Consider the following 12,352-nt stretch of genomic DNA (forward strand, 5'->3'; position numbering starts at 1 on the left):
TCATTTGCGGTGCAAGTAGCGAAACAGTTGTCAGTTTGTCAACTGGGTCGGATTATAATGTTGTCAGCGATCTGCAGCAATGTGAACGGAGATGTCGAATCGAGCTGCTGGTGGTGATGAGGCGCGCTTGCAGCGTGACATGTTTACACGGGGAGATCAGCTCCCTCCCCATTCTCCACAGAGTCGGATACAAGTAGAGAGGATATTGAGAGTGGACGATAAAGAAAGGGTGCACGGACGTAATTCGCTTTTCGCAACTTTTCGGATTGATGCGGAATGCCGAGGAGCGAATCCTGTACGTGAGGGAAACGATGATTGGCATTTATGGGCAAGCTACACCAACACAAGGGGAGGCAATGAATAGGATCTTTCCGTCAAGGCCAACATTTCTCGCCCATGCCGAGATCAGCCTGGTGGTGAGCTGCTCTCTCGAACCGCTGCAGTCCAAGTGCTGTCGGTAGCCCCGCGATGCTGTTTGGGCGGGGATTCCCGATTTTGACCCGGTAACACCGGAGGAACAAAGACATATTTGCAATTCAGGACAGCGAGTGTCTCGGGGGGGGGAGGGGGAGAACTTGCGAATGGTGGTGTTCCCGTGGATCTGCTGCCGTCATCCTTCGAGGCTGCGTTGGCCATGGGTTTGCAAGGTGCTGCCTGAGGAATTCTGGTGAATCTTGTAGATGCCGGGGGAATGAATGACCCTGCCGGGGAATGAATGACCCTGCCGCCGCCGCTGTCCCCGATCACCGGGAGAAACCTCTCTGCAGTCGACCTGACGTGCGGTGGCTCCGGCCCGTGCCATCTGATTGGTCGTCAGCGCGACCTACGCGGCTACGTAACAGATGGAGAGAAAAGCACGGGGAAAGCACAGCGACTGCTGCAGAGTGATCTTCCGGTCTGGTTGGATATCTTGGAAGGAAGGTAGACGGTAAGGGAATAAAGGAACTTTGAATATCATCAAACTGATGGAAAGGATAGTCGGCAAATATGACCTCCACCGTTGGAGTATTAATGTGCTATCGCTTCTCGGCCTTTTGGCTTGGAATATGTGTAGTTTCTGTTCTTATCAGTTTAATCGCTGATATCTCCCGAAGGTGGGAGTGTTTGTATTAAATGGATTTTTGGAGCAGGGAGATGGCTTAAGGGCTTGCTCTGTCCTCTCCATGTATCAGCCTGGTATTGCAGTGTTTCCAGGAATGGTGCACCCAACGCTTACCCAAGTTCAAAAGCAGGTGAATGCAATGTGAATCTCTTGCCTTTGCTAGTTTGCCGTGTTGATGGCAGTCAGTGATTGTTGCATCTATTGTCTTTTCAGTTGCAGGAAACTATCGTCTTTTGTTACGGGTTTTCTGTCTTATGAACCTGCTCTGCAGTTACCTGATGAAGGTGCAGCACGCAGAAAGCCAGGACAGGGGTAACCCCAACGTGCTACAGGGAACATTCTGGAACCAGGGGCCTGCCAGGAAGGTAACTTGCCAATTTAAATGAATGGATTTGCCCTTGTCTGCCGTTTTGGGCTTCTGCGGTCGTTCTTGGAACGTATCCCACCGATGGTACGGCGGTGGCGGGGGTGGGGTGACTGCTGTAATTTCAAAGAACCCCGTTGGGCTGAAACCTGGTGTTGTGGATTTTTAACACAGTCAAATCAGGTTGTGGGATCCCATGACTCAGCCAATGTCAAATGGCTATCAGATCAGCCCCCCACAGCCCCTTCCCAACCCCCCCGCCTCCCCCCCCACCCCCGAGGCAACAAATTTATCCTAATATTTTCTTGAACAAGAAGAAATGTCTTTGGTCTGTTTCCTGAATAGAGTGAAACCCCCATCTCTGTTTGTTTCTTCGCAAACTACTGTACGGAAGCGACCTGCTTTAGTAGCTACGTCTGTACGTAAAGATTATTCACGCAGACGATCGCCCAAGGCTGGAACTGGCTTCAGCTCCCTGGTGCCACCAGGCAGCCGTACTAACCACTGATCCACTGTGCCACCCGTACGATTTGGAACGATTTGTCATCATTTGCGGTGCAAGTAGCGAAACAGTTGTCAGTTTGTCAACTGGGTCGGATTATAATGTTGTCAGCGATCTGCAGCAATGTGAACGGAGATGTCGAATCGAGCTGCTGGTGGTGATGAGGCGCGCTTGCAGCGTGACATGTTTACACGGGGAGATCAGCTCCCTCCCCCTTCTCCACAGAGAGTCGGATACAAGTAGAGAGGATATTGAGAGTGGACGATAAAGAAAGGGTGCACGGACGTAATTAGCTTTTCGCAACTTTTCGGATTGAAGCGGAATGCCGAGGAGCGAATCCAGTACGTGAGGGAAACGATGATTGGCAATTATGGGCAAGCTACACCAACACAAGGGAGGCAATGAATAGGATCTTTCCGTCAAGGCCAACATTTCTCGCCCATGCCGAGATCAGCCTGGTGGTGAGCTGCTCTCTCGAACCGCTGCAGTCCAAGTGCTGTCGTAGCCCCGCGATGCTGTTTGGGCGGGGATTCCCGATTTTGACCCGGTAACACCGGAGGAACAAAGACATATTTGCAATTCAGGACAGCGAGTGCCTCGGGGGGGGGGGAGGGGGAGAACTTGCGAATGGTGGTGTTCCCGTGGATCTGCTGCCGTCATCCTTCGAGGCTGCGTTGGCCATGGGTTTGCAAGGTGCTGCCTGAGGAATTCTGGTGAATCTTGTAGATGCCGGGGGAATGAATGACCCTGCCGGGGGAATGAATGACCCTGCCGCCGCCGCTGTCCCCGATCACCGGGAGAAACCTCTCTGCAGTCGACCTGACGTGCGGTGGCTCCGGCCCGTGCCATCTGATTGGTCGTCAGCGCGACCTACGCGGCTACGTAACAGATGGAGAGAAAAGCACGGGAAAGCACAGCGACTGCTGCAGAGTGATCTTCCGGTCTGGTTGGATATCTTGGAAGGAAGGTAGACGGTAAGGGAATAAAGGAACTTTGAATATCATCAAACTGATGGAAAGGATAGTCGGCAAATATGACCTCCACCGTTGGAGTATTAATGTGCTATCGCTTCTCGGCCTTTTGGCTTGGAATATGTGTAGTTTCTGTTCTTATCAGTTTAATCGCTGATATCTCCCGAAGGTGGGAGTGTTTGTATTAAATGGATTTTTGGAGCAGGGAGATGGCTTAAGGGCTTGCTCTGTCCTCTCCATGTATCAGCCTGGTATTGCAGTGTTTCCAGGAATGGTGCACCCAACGCGTACCCAAGTTCAAAAGCAGGTGAATGCAATGTGAATCTCTTGCCTTTGCTAGTTTGCCGTGTTGATGGCAGTCAGTGATTGTTGCATCTATTGTCTTTTCAGTTGCAGGAAACTATCGTCTTTTGTTACGGGTTTTCTGTCTTATGAACCTGCTCTGCAGTTACCTGATGAAGGTGCAGCACGCAGAAAGCCAGGACAGGGGTAACCCCAACGTGCTACAGGGAACATTCTGGAACCAGGGCCTGCCAGGAAGGTAACTTGCCAATTTAAATGAATGGATTTGCCCTTGTCTGCCGTTTTGGGCTTCTGCGGTCGTTCTTGGAACGTATCCCACCGAGGGTACGGCGGTGGCGGGGGGGGGGTGACTGCTGTAATTTCAAAGAACCCCGTTGGGCTGAAACCTGGTGTTGTGGGATTTTTAACACAGTCAAATCAGGTTGTGGGATCCCATGACTCAGCCAATGTCAAATGGCTATCAGATCAGCCCCCACAGCCCCTTCCCAACCCCCCCGCCTCCCCCCCCACCCCCGAGGCAACAAATTTATCCTAATATTTTCTTGAACAAGAAAGAAATGTCTTTAGTCTGTTTCCTGAATAGAGTGAAACCCCCCATCTCTGTTTGTTTCTTCGCAAACTACTGTACGGAAGCGACCTGCTTTAGTAGCTACGTCTGTACGTAAAGATTATTCACGCAGACGATCGCCCAAGGCTGGAACTGCTTCAGCTCCCTGGTGCCACCAGGCAGCCGTACTAACCACTGATCCACTGTGCCACCCGTACGATTTGGAACGATTTGTCATCATTTGCGGTGCAAGTAGCGAAACAGTTGTCAGTTTGTCAACTGGGTCGGATTATAATGTTGTCAGCGATCTGCAGCAATGTGAACGGAGATGTCGAATCGAGCTGCTGGTGGTGATGAGGCGCGCTTGCAGCGTGACATGTTTACACGGGAGATCAGCTCCCTCCCCATTCTCCACAGAGAGTCGGATACAAGTAGAGAGGATATTGAGAGTGGACGATAAAGAAAGGGTGCACGGACGTAATTCGCTTTTCGCAACTTTTCGGATTGATGCGGAATGCCGAGGAGCGAATCCTGTACGTGAGGGAAACGATGATTGGCATTTATGGCAAGCTACACCAACACAAGGTGAGGCAATGAATAGGATCTTTCCGTCAAGGCCAACATTTCTCGCCCATGCCGAGATCAGCCAGGTGGTGAGCTGCTCTCTCGAACCGCTGCAGTCCAAGTGCTGTCGGTAGCCCCGCGATGCTGTTTGGGCGGGGATTCCCGATTTTGACCCGGTAACACCGGAGGAACAAAGACATATTTGCAATTCAGGACAGCGAGTGCCTCGGGGGGGGGGGAGAACTTGCGAATGGTGGTGTTCCCGTGGATCTGCTGCCGTCATCCTTCGAGGCTGCGTTGGCCATGGGTTTGCAAGGTGCTGCCTGAGGAATTCTGGTGAATCTTGTAGATGCCGGGGGAATGAATGACCCTGCCGCCGCCGCTGTCCCCCGATCACCGGGAGAAACCTCTCTGCAGTCGACCTGACGTGCGGTGGCTCCGGCCCGTGCCATCTGATTGGTCGTCAGCGCGACCTACGCGGCTACGTAACAGATGACAGAAAAGCACGGGGAAAAGCACAGCGACTGCTGCAGAGTGATCTTCCGGTCTGGTTGGATATCTTGGAAGGAAGGTAGACGGTAAGGGAATAAAGGAACTTTGAATATCATCAAACTGATGGAAAGGATAGTCGGCAAATATGACCTCCACCGTTGGAGTATTAATGTGCTATCGCTTCTCGGCCTTTTGGCTTGGAATATGTGTAGTTTCTGTTCTTATCAGTTTAATCGCTGATATCTCCCGAAGGTGGAGTGTTTGTATTAAATGGATTTTTGGAGCAGGGAGATGGCTTAAGGGCTTGCTCTGTCCTCTCCATGTATCAGCCTGGTATTGCAGTGTTTCCAGGAATGGTGCACCCAACGCTTACCCAAGTTCAAAAGCAGGTGAATGCAATGTGAATCTCTTGCCTTTGCTAGTTTGCCGTGTTGATGGCAGTCAGTGATTGTTGCATCTATTGTCTTTTCAGTTGCAGGAAACTATCGTCTTTTGTTACGGGTTTTCTGTCTTATGAACCTGCTCTGCAGTTACCTGATGAAGGTGCAGCACGCAGAAAGCCAGGACAGGGGTAACCCCAACGTGCTACAGGGAACATTCTGGAACCAGGGGCCTGCCAGGAAGGTAACTTGCCAATTTAAATGAATGGATTTGCCCTTGTCTGCCGTTTTGGGCTTCTGCGGTCGTTCTTGGAACGTATCCCACCGATGGTACGGCGGTGGCGGGGGGTGGGGTGACTGCTGTAATTTCAAAGAACCCCGTTGGGCTGAAACCTGGTGTTGTGGGATTTTTAACACAGTCAAATCAGGTTGTGGGATCCCATGACTCAGCCAATGTCAAATGGCTATCAGATCAGCCCCCACAGCCCCTTCCCAACCCCCCCGCCTCCCCCCCCACCCCCGAGGCAACAAATTTATCCTAATATTTTCTTGAACAAGAAAGAAATGTCTTTGGTCTGTTTCCTGAATAGAGTGAAACCCCCATCTCTGTTTGTTTCTTCGCAAACTACTGTACGGAAGCGACCTGCTTTAGTAGCTACGTCTGTACGTAAAGATTATTCACGCAGACGATCGCCCAAGGCTGGAACTGGCTTCCTAGCTCCCTGGTGCCACCACCAGCAGCCGTACTAACCACTGATCCACTGCCACCCGTACGATTTGGAACGATTTGTCATCATTTGCGGTGCAAGTAGCGAAACAGTTGTCAGTTTGTCAACTGGGTCGGATTATAATGTTGTCAGCGATCTGCAGCAATGTGAACGGAGATGTCGAATCGAGCTGCTGGTGGTGATGAGGCGCGCTTGCAGCGTGACATGTTTACACGGGGAGATCAGCTCCCTCCCCATTCTCCAGAGAGTCGGATACAAGTAGAGAGGATATTGAGAGTGGACGATAAAGAAAGGGTGCACGGACGTAATTCGCTTTTCGCAACTTTTCGGATTGATGCGGAATGCCGAGGAGCGAATCCTGTACGTGAGGGAAACGATGATTGGCATTTATGGGCAAGCTACACCAACACAAGGGGAGGCAATGAATAGGATCTTTCCGTCAAGGCCAACATTTCTCGCCCATGCCGAGATCAGCCTGGTGGTGAGCTGCTCTCTCGAACCGCTGCAGTCCAAGTGCTGTCGGTAGCCCCGCGATGCTGTTTGGGCGGGGATTCCCGATTTTGACCCGGTAACACCGAGGAACAAAGACATATTTGCAATTCAGGACAGCGAGTGTCTCGGGGGGGGGGGAGGGAGAACTTGCGAATGGTGGTGTTCCCGTGGATCTGCTGCCGTCATCCTTCGAGGCTGCGTTGGCCATGGGTTTGCAAGGTGCTGCCTGAGGAATTCTGGTGAATCTTGTAGATGCCGGGGAATGAATGACCCTGCCGGGGGAATGAATGACCCTGCCGCCGCCGCTGTCCCCGATCACCGGGAGAAACCTCTCTGCAGTCGACCTGACGTGCGGTGGCTCCGGCCCGTGCCATCTGATTGGTCGTCAGCGCGACCTACGCGGCTACGTAACAGATGGAGAGAAAAGCACGGGGAAAGCACAGCGACTGCTGCAGAGTGATCTTCCGGTCTGGTTGGATATCTTGGAAGGAAGGTAGACGGTAAGGGAATAAAGGAACTTTGAATATCATCAAACTGATGGAAAGGATAGTCGGCAAATATGACCTCCACCGTTGGAGTATTAATGTGCTATCGCTTCTCGGCCTTTTGGCTTGGAATATGTGTAGTTTCTGTTCTTATCAGTTTAATCGCTGATATCTCCCGAAGGTGGGAGTGTTTGTATTAAATGGATTTTTGGAGCAGGGAGATGGCTTAAGGGCTTGCTCTGTCCTCTCCATGTATCAGCCTGGTATTGCAGTGTTTCCAGGAATGGTGCACCCAACGCTTACCCAAGTTCAAAAGCAGGTGAATGCAATGTGAATCTCTTGCCTTTGCTAGTTTGCCGTGTTGATGGCAGTCAGTGATTGTTGCATCTATTGTCTTTTCAGTTGCAGGAAACTATCGTCTTTTGTTACGGGTTTTCTGTCTTATGAACCTGCTCTGCAGTTACCTGATGAAGGTGCAGCACGCAGAAAGCCAGGACAGGGGTAACCCCAACGTGCTACAGGGAACATTCTGGAACCAGGGGCCTGCCAGGAAGGTAACTTGCCAATTTAAATGAATGGATTTGCCCTTGTCTGCCGTTTTGGGCTTCTGCGGTCGTTCTTGGAACGTATCCCACCGATGGTACGGCGGTGGCGGGGGGGTGGGGTGACTGCTGTAATTTCAAAGAACCCCGTTGGGCTGAAACCTGGTGTTGTGGGATTTTTAACACAGTCAAATCAGGTTGTGGGATCCCATGACTCAGCCAATGTCAAATGGCTATCAGATCAGCCCCCACAGCCCCTTCCCAACCCCCCCGCCTCCCCCCCCACCCCCGAGGCAACAAATTTATCCTAATATTTTCTTGAACAAGAAAGAAATGTCTTTAGTCTGTTTCCTGAATAGAGTGAAACCCCCATCTCTGTTTGTTTCTTCGCAAACTACTGTACGGAAGCGACCTGCTTTAGTAGCTACGTCTGTACGTAAAGATTATTCACGCAGACGATCGCCCAAGGCTGGAACTGGCTTCAGCTCCCTGGTGCCACCAGGCAGCCGTACTAACCACTGATCCACTGTGCCACCCGTACGATTTGGAACGATTTGTCATCATTTGCGGTGCAAGTAGCGAAACAGTTGTCAGTTTGTCAACTGGGTCGGATTATAATGTTGTCAGCGATCTGCAGCAATGTGAACGGAGATGTCGAATCGAGCTGCTGGTGGTGATGAGGCGCGCTTGCAGCGTGACATGTTTACACGGGGAGATCAGCTCCCTCCCCATTCTCCACAGAGTCGGATACAAGTAGAGAGGATATTGAGAGTGGACGATAAAGAAAGGGTGCACGGACGTAATTCGCTTTTCGCAACTTTTCGGATTGATGCGGAATGCCGAGGAGCGAATCCTGTACGTGAGGGAAACGATGATTGGCATTTATGGGCAAGCTACACCAACACAAGGGGAGGCAATGAATAGGATCTTTCCGTCAAGGCCAACATTTCTCGCCCATGCCGAGATCAGCCTGGTGGTGAGCTGCTCTCTCGAACCGCTGCAGTCCAAGTGCTGTCGGTAGCCCCGCGATGCTGTTTGGGCGGGGATTCCCGATTTTGACCCGGTAACACCGGAGGAACAAAGACATATTTGCAATTCAGGACAGCGAGTGTCCTCGGGGGGGGAGGGGGGAACTTGCGAATGGTGGTGTTCCCGTGGATCTGCTGCCGTCATCCTTCGAGGCTGCGTTGGCCATGGTTTTGCAAGGTGCTGCCTGAGGAATTCTGGTGAATCTTGTAGATGCCGGGGGAATGAATGACCCTGCCGGGGAATGAATGACCCTGCCGCCGCCGCTGTCCCCGATCACCGGGAAACCTCTCTGCAGTCGACCTGACGTGCGGTGGCTCCGGCCCGTGCCATCTGATTGGTCGTCAGCGCGACCTACGCGGCTACGTAACAGATGGAGAGAAAAGCACGGGGAAAGCACAGCGACTGCTGCAGAGTGATCTTCCGGTCTGGTTGGATATCTTGGAAGGAAGGTAGACGGTAAGGGAATAAAGGAACTTTGAATATCATCAAACTGATGGAAAGGATAGTCGGCAAATATGACCTCCACCGTTGGAGTATTAATGTGCTATCGCTTCTCGGCCTTTTGGCTTGGAATATGTGTAGTTTCTGTTCTTATCAGTTTAATCGCTGATATCTCCCGAAGGTGGGAGTGTTTGTATTAAATGGATTTTTGGAGCAGGGAGATGGCTTAAGGGCTTGCTCTGTCCTCTCCATGTATCAGCCTGGTATTGCAGTGTTTCCAGGAATGGTGCACCCAACGCTTACCCAAGTTCAAAAGCAGGTGAATGCAATGTGAATCTCTTGCCTTTGCTAGTTTGCCGTGTTGATGGCAGTCAGTGATTGTTGCATCTATTGTCTTTTCAGTTGCAGGAAACTATCGTCTTTTGTTACGGGTTTTCTGTCTTATGAACCTGCTCTGCAGTTACCTGATGAAGGTGCAGCACGCAGAAAGCCAGGACAGGGTAACCCCAACGTGCTACAGGGAACATTCTGGAACCAGGGGCCTGCCAGGAAGGTAACTTGCCAATTTAAATGAATGGATTTGCCCTTGTCTGCCGTTTTGGGCTTCTGCGGTCGTTCTTGGAACGTATCCCACCGATGGTACGGCGGTGGCGGGGGGTGGGGTGACTGCTGTAATTTCAAAGAACCCCGTTGGGCTGAAACCTGGTGTTGTGGGATTTTTAACACAGTCAAATCAGGTTGTGGGATCCCATGACTCAGCCAATGTCAAATGGCTATCAGATCAGCCCCCACAGCCCCTTCCCAACCCCCCCGCCTCCCCCCCCACCCCCGAGGCAACAAATTTATCCTAATATTTTCTTGAACAAGAAAGAAATGTCTTTGGTCTGTTTCCTGAATAGAGTGAAACCCCCATCTCTGTTTGTTTCTTCGCAAACTACTGTACGGAAGCGACCTGCTTTAGTAGCTACGTCTGTACGTAAAGATTATTCACGCAGACGATCGCCCAAGGCTGGAACTGGCTTCAGCTCCCTGGTGCCACCAGGCAGCCGTACTAACCACTGATCCACTGTGCCACCCGTACGATTTGGAACGATTTGTCATCATTTGCGGTGCAAGTAGCGAAACAGTTGTCAGTTTGTCAACTGGGTCGGATTATAATGTTGTCAGCGATCTGCAGCAATGTGAACGGAGATGTCGAATCGAGCTGCTGGTGGTGATGAGGCGCGCTTGCAGCGTGACATGTTTACACGGGGAGATCAGCTCCCTCCCCATTCTCCACAGAGTCGGATACAAGTAGAGAGGATATTGAAAGTGGACGATAAAGAAAGGGTGCACGGACGTAATTCGCTTTTCGCAACTTTTCGGATTGATGCGGAATGCCGAGGAGCGAATCCTGTACGTGAGGGAAACGATGATTGGCATTTATGGGCAAGCTACACCAACACAAGGGGAGGCAATGAATAGGATCTTTCCGTCAAGGCCAACATTTCTCGCCCATGCCGAGATCAGCCTGGTGGTGAGCTGCTCTCTCGAACCGCTGCAGTCCAAGTGCTGTCGGTAGCCCCGCGATGCTGTTTGGGCGGGGATTCCCGATTTTGACCCGGTAACACCGGAGGAACAAAGACATATTTGCAATTCAGGACAGCGAGTGTCTCGGGGGGGGGAGGGGAGAACTTGCGAATGGTGGTGTTCCCGTGGATCTGCTGCCGTCATCCTTCGAGGCTGCGTTGGCCATGGGTTTGCAAGGTGCTGCCTGAGGAATTCTGGTGAATCTTGTAGATGCCGGGGGAATGAATGACCCTGCCGGGGGAATGAATGACCCTGCCGCCGCCGCTGTCCCCGATCACCGGGAGAAACCTCTCTGCAGTCGACCTGACGTGCGGTGGCTCCGGCCCGTGCCATCTGATTGGTCGTCAGCGCGACCTACGCGGCTACGTAACAGATGGACAGAAAAGCACGGGGAAAGCACAGCGACTGCTGCAGAGTGATCTTCCGGTCTGGTTGGATATCTTGGAAGGAAGGTAGACGGTAAGGGAATAAAGGAACTTTGAATATCATCAAACTGATGGAAAGGATAGTCGGCAAATATGACCTCCACCGTTGGAGTATTAATGTGCTATCGCTTCTCGGCCTTTTGGCTTGGAATATGTGTAGTTTCTGTTCTTATCAGTTTAATCGCTGATATCTCCCGAAGGTGGGAGTGTTTGTATTAAATGGATTTTTGGAGCAGGGAGATGGCTTAAGGGCTTGCTCTGTCCTCTCCATGTATCAGCCTGGTATTGCAGTGTTTCCAGGAATGGTGCACCCAACGCTTACCCAAGTTCAAAAGCAGGTGAATGCAATGTGAATCTCTTGCCTTTGCTAGTTTGCCGTGTTGATGGCAGTCAGTGATTGTTGCATCTATTGTCTTTTCAGTTGCAGGAAACTATCGTCTTTTGTTACGGGTTTTCTGTCTTATGAACCTGCTCTGCAGTTACCTGATGAAGGTGCAGCACGCAGAAAGCCAGGACAGGGGTAACCCCAACGTGCTACAGGGAACATTCTGGAACCAGGGCCTGCCAGGAAGGTAACTTGCCAATTTAAATGAATGGATTTGCCCTTGTCTGCCGTTTTGGGCTTCTGCGGTCGTTCTTGGAACGTATCCCACCGATGGTACGGCGGTGGCGGGGGGTGGGGTGACTGCTGTAATTTCAAAGAACCCCGTTGGGCTGAAACCTGGTGTTGTGGGATTTTTAACACAGTCAAATCAGGTTGTGGGATCCCATGACTCAGCCAATGTCAAATGGCTATCAGATCAGCCCCCACAGCCCCTTCCCAACCCCCCCGCCTCCCCCCCCACCCCCGAGGCAACAAATTTATCCTAATATTTTCTTGAACAAGAAGAAATGTCTTTAGTCTGTTTCCTGAATAGAGTGAAACCCCCATCTCTGTTTGTTTCTTCGCAAACTACTGTACGGAAGCGACCTGCTTTAGTAGCTACGTCTGTACGTAAAGATTATTCACGCAGACGATCGCCCAAGGCTGGAACTGGCTTCAGCTCCCTGGTGCCACCAGGCAGCCGTACTAACCACTGATCCACTGTGCCACCCGTACGATTTGGAACGATTTGTCATCATTTGCGGTGCAAGTAGCGAAACAGTTGTCAGTTTGTCAACTGGGTCGGATTATAATGTTGTCAGCGATCTGCAGCAATGTGAACGGAGATGTCGAATCGAGCTGCTGGTGGTGATGAGGCGCGCTTGCAGCGTGACATGTTTACACGGGGAGATCAGCTCCCTCCCCATTCTCCACAGAGAGTCGGATACAAGTAGAGAGGATATTGAATTGGACGATAAAGAAAGGGTGCACGGACGTAATTCGCTTTTCGCAACTTTCGGATTGATGCGGAATGCCGAGGAGCGAATCCTGTA

General features: G+C 51.4%; 6 non-coding genes across 6 annotated transcripts; all 6 read left to right on the forward strand.

Moving 5' to 3' along the window:
- Nucleotides 1-1,018: 1,018 nt before the first annotated feature.
- On the forward strand, nucleotides 1,019-1,210 carry LOC132809639 (U2 spliceosomal RNA). The gene has a single exon (XR_009642482.1). It is a non-coding gene; the product is annotated as a U2 spliceosomal RNA (small nuclear RNA).
- Nucleotides 1,211-3,032: 1,822 nt separating this feature from the next.
- LOC132809640 (U2 spliceosomal RNA) lies at nucleotides 3,033-3,224 on the forward strand. Its single transcript, XR_009642484.1, has one exon. It is a non-coding gene; the product is annotated as a U2 spliceosomal RNA (small nuclear RNA).
- Nucleotides 3,225-5,021: 1,797 nt separating this feature from the next.
- On the forward strand, nucleotides 5,022-5,212 carry LOC132809582 (U2 spliceosomal RNA). Its single transcript, XR_009642425.1, has one exon. It is a non-coding gene; the product is annotated as a U2 spliceosomal RNA (small nuclear RNA).
- Nucleotides 5,213-7,035: 1,823 nt separating this feature from the next.
- Nucleotides 7,036-7,227, forward strand: LOC132809641 (U2 spliceosomal RNA). The gene has a single exon (XR_009642485.1). It is a non-coding gene; the product is annotated as a U2 spliceosomal RNA (small nuclear RNA).
- Nucleotides 7,228-9,047: 1,820 nt separating this feature from the next.
- LOC132809579 (U2 spliceosomal RNA) lies at nucleotides 9,048-9,239 on the forward strand. The gene has a single exon (XR_009642423.1). It is a non-coding gene; the product is annotated as a U2 spliceosomal RNA (small nuclear RNA).
- Nucleotides 9,240-11,060: 1,821 nt separating this feature from the next.
- Nucleotides 11,061-11,252, forward strand: LOC132809581 (U2 spliceosomal RNA). The gene has a single exon (XR_009642424.1). It is a non-coding gene; the product is annotated as a U2 spliceosomal RNA (small nuclear RNA).
- Nucleotides 11,253-12,352: the final 1,100 nt, after the last annotated feature.

Source organism: Hemiscyllium ocellatum, unplaced genomic scaffold, assembly GCF_020745735.1.
Source record: "Hemiscyllium ocellatum isolate sHemOce1 unplaced genomic scaffold, sHemOce1.pat.X.cur. scaffold_1311_pat_ctg1, whole genome shotgun sequence".
NCBI classification, from domain to species: Eukaryota; Metazoa; Chordata; class Chondrichthyes; order Orectolobiformes; family Hemiscylliidae; genus Hemiscyllium; species Hemiscyllium ocellatum.